The following is a 4,247-nucleotide window of genomic DNA, read 5'->3' as shown; positions in this document are numbered from 1 at the left end:
TCCAGTTTCTCTCTCTCTTTCTTTCTCTCTCCCTTTCTCTCACATTAAACGATATACATGCCTATAATGTCAATTATCTGAATGAAATAATAATACATATTAATTAGGAATATTAGTAATATTAGTAGCCTAGCTAATTTCGGGGGGGGGGGGGGTAATAAAACGTAGAGCTATATTACACATAAATGGGGATTATTATGATAGCCTAAACTAAATTTATGAAACTGCATTACAGCTTCACCCAAAAAGCCTGAGAAGGGTTGCAATCTTATATTCTATTGTATTCTAAAGTATTTTTTTCTATATATTGTATTCTCCATTCACTTTCCTGTCCCCGGTGCACAGAATCCTGCTTTAGGCCAGCTTTTCAAAAGCGCAAAGCGCTAAAAGTCGGCCAGGTCGGAAGATGGCTGGAAGATAGTAGTACGCCGGTATTTAGCGCCGCCACGCCCACTTCGGCGCATTCAGGGACTCCGCCACGCCCATTCGGCCTAAAGCGCATTTGGCAGCCTAAAGCCTATTGCTATTTTCCCGAAACAGGCGCAAGGCACGTTTTTTTGCGTTTAAGGCCCGTTTTAGCGCCGAAGGCCTGTGGGAGAATAGGGACCTCGGTTCCTAGGCTCACCCGCTGCGTGGGCTTGTCCGCCCTGCAGCTGGCCCTGCAGCTCGCATATGCAGCTCGGCCTTGCCCGGAGCTCGGCTGCTGCATGGCCTCGCTTGCTCTATTGGTATGCGCAGCACACAATTGCTTAGACTCAGTTCTCAGTCTCTATCCACTTCGCGCTGTTGGCGCCGCTCACCAAACGTCTGGGAGCCGAGACTAACAATTGCTCAACTTTGCATCACTGATGACATCACTCACTGATGACATCACAACAATGTCTATGACATAATCAGTGATGTAACATTTGTTTGAGTGTAACCAAAAAACCACAATTGCACAAGCGACATCACCAATGATGTCACGATGCCTATGACATCGTCAGTGCCTATGACATCATCAGTGATGTCATAACATGATTTTGGTCAATAATGATGTCACTGATGACATCACTGATGATGTCACAGACATTGTGACATCATCAGTGGCCTCGCCGGCCCTGCAGATCGACCACTGTGCAGGCTCACTTGCTCTTCTGACATCACTGATGATGTCACAACTTCACATCACTGATGACATCACTTCCAGTTGAGTGACATCACTTCCGTGACAAAAATCGCAGAGAGACAGAGACAGGCCACTAGCTCCCTTTTATTATAGATAGATAGAGGTGCTGCTCATATTCTATTTTATATTTCCATGCTGAATCTGAGCTGCAAAGGTCTAATTTTAACCAATAATTTATTGGTTAAAATTTGAACCCGCCACAGATTTTGGGAAGACCACGCCCTGAGCCTGCTTACGCAGCAATCAAGCGCTGCATGGGATTGGCCAGGGGCCCATGCTCTCGTGAGCCAATGGGACGATGAGTATTTATTTTGACAAGCTCAGGTGTCGGTGCAATTTCGGCTCGCCTACCAAATCGGCTCGGGCACGCATTGTGATTGGCTGTACATCGGTCACGTGGAATTAACGTGGGCAAAATGTCCAACAGCTTTAGATGAGCTAACAAGCTAAGCTACTGATGTTATCAGACATGATAGTAGACATTAAAAATATGAATTCAATGATCATGATTCAAGTGTCACAGGACCATTACTCATAACCATATGAGTCTTACTTTTTGAAAATAAAATGTTGTGAGAGTTTAACTTCATCTGTAGTTGTCGACCCCGAGTTGAGCACATCCGGTAGGGCAAGTCAATCCTGTAGGGAAGGGCTATTCAACTATATTGTTCAGGGGGCCACATTGTCAGAAAGCTAAGGGCCCGGGCGCTGGACATTTCCGTGAACTATTATCATCATATAGTGTTATGTACTGACACAACATGCCACCACATCTTCAAATCTTTGATTTTACTACATTGCAAATGTTTGTGGTAATTCTATTTTCTTTTCAGAAACAGAACCCCCCCATCAAAATCCACAAATGAAAAACGGAAAGAGAAGGACTGGATTTTTATCTGCTGAAGTAGACTCTGTGTGTCATCAAGAGAGATAGTGAGAGAGAGGGAGTTCGGTAGAGAAAGCTACAGTGTGCATGGAGTGAAAGCCGACAGAGATAGCGCTAGCTCAAACGCAATGAGGCACATTGAGTAGACAGAGAGAGAGACAGAGTGAAAGAGAGAGAGGGGGGATTCACATGCAGGGAGCAGGGAGGACGAGCTTCTCTCTCTCTCCCAGAAATGGTCGGCGGGCCGGTGTGACTTGATTGGTGGGCCTGATTTGTCCCCCGGCCGCCAGTTGAATAGGCCTGCTGTAGGGTAGGGCGAGCCGATCCTGTATAGCCTACTGCATAGATAGATAATACAATATGAATAGAACTAAGAAAATAAGAAATATGCGTAGCAGTGAATATAAATTAGTGAGATAATTGGTCTATCTATCCGAGTCTTACCTAGAAATACAGTATAAAACGGTAAATTTAATCTCTTATGACTATTAGCCTACTACTATACTCTAATAGTGCTATAATATGAATAATATTACTACCACTACTTACTCAGATACTGATATACGAGGGATCAGCCGAGCAGCATTTTGGTAAACAAACCGCGTCACTGGGTGGCAACGGTAATGGAACCCTATAGAGACACTGCGGAGCGCGTCATCATTCAGGAACCACGCCCAAAACAGGGGAAAACACAAACTCCCGTCCAATCCGCATTCTCCTATGTCGCATGCATGGTTGGGTGTTGCACAAAAAGATTGTATATACGGAATTCTTCTCTCCAATTCTCAATGGCTTCCTTGTTTTCCTCGGGAGTAGCCTACAAAAAAACTTTAACTGGTGATTTTTTACATTTGTTGTCTGCGCAGCCCACCACAACAGCTTTTAGCTATGTTTAATTCAAGGAAAATTACGCTGGTGTGTGGAAATGAACGGAGCTTTTCCCCCGTGATAGGCGTGGCCTATTTCATGCAGTGTCTCAATGGAGCCCAAGTGGCGTGAGGCTTGTGTGTCTGACTCTAGCCAGCTAACTCTGTTTACATTTTAAAAACTGCGACAGTTCACACAACCTTAACACAACATGCATATAGCTACATGAAACTCTTGAGCTAATTCTGCTCTCACTCAGAATGTCAAAATATAAGCGATGTGATGTAGGCCTATAGTTTTTGTTTGTTTGGCACAACTCATACTAGCCTATTAACTGACGCGGGGTTCCGCATTACATTTTCTGCGTGGCAAGGCCTCAGCCTCAAACCTCCGCTGCCAACATGCGTTTAAATGAAAAGCAAAACAGTAAATTAACAATATTTTAACTACTTTTTGCTACATCGAACATGTGTAGCTTCATATAAACTTTTTGTTTCTTTACACAAATAAAGAACCAATCAGCTCGTATAAAAAATGGGTGGCATATTATTAAATGAGTGTTGTTTTTTCTTTGTGAAGTGGCACAAACATGGCGCCGATAAGACAAGTGAGGGCAAAGACTGCCACTCAATATAACAGAACAGGTTTGGGATGAATACAACTGTTGTCAGAAACCAAGCTTGTTTTCACCTTTTAATTCTCATCAAGAACTTGATTATGGACCGACTTGCAGTCACTTCTTGTATCTGTGCTACGGAGGTTTGGCATGGTTTCGCCACTGCCACGCCCAATGTCATGAGGTTTCATACCAGACAGGTAATCACAAACCGAGAACCACACCCATTTAGGAGACCGGAAGAGTTCCATTGGCGGAGCCCAGAGGCGAGAGTTGCGACATCTCTATTCACTCCAATGGACCAGTTTTTTTTTACTCTCAGGAGTTCCAGGAAGTAAGGTCCTGGATTAAGCAGCACTGTCGAGTTGCAGCAAAATAGACAGTTTGTGTTGTACTGTGAAAGTTTTTCCCCCCTTGAATCAAATTGTACATTATCAGCTTTATTTTAGCATGCAAAAGTAGCGCGAGACCCATTACTGGCTGTTCATTGGCTAATGAGTCTCGCATTTTGGTCCTCGGCTGAACGCTACTCTGTTGTCTCTGGAGTAACGTTGGTTCGTATGCGGAAGAGGGCGTGACTTTGTAATTATTTTATGGGCGCGTGACGTCATGAAGTCAGGATCTTTTCCGCATTTTGTGTCATCAGTCCCATTCTGCGGCTGCGAGCGTCAGTTTGGCACACAACACAACAGACACACCGGGCTGTGTAA

The sequence above is a fragment of the Poromitra crassiceps genome (genome assembly GCF_964638095.1).
Source record: "Poromitra crassiceps genome assembly, chromosome: 11".
In the NCBI taxonomy this organism is placed as follows: Eukaryota; Metazoa; Chordata; class Actinopteri; order Beryciformes; family Melamphaidae; genus Poromitra; species Poromitra crassiceps.
The sequence above is the reverse complement of the archived record's forward strand: the minus strand, read 5'-3'. Positions refer to the sequence as shown.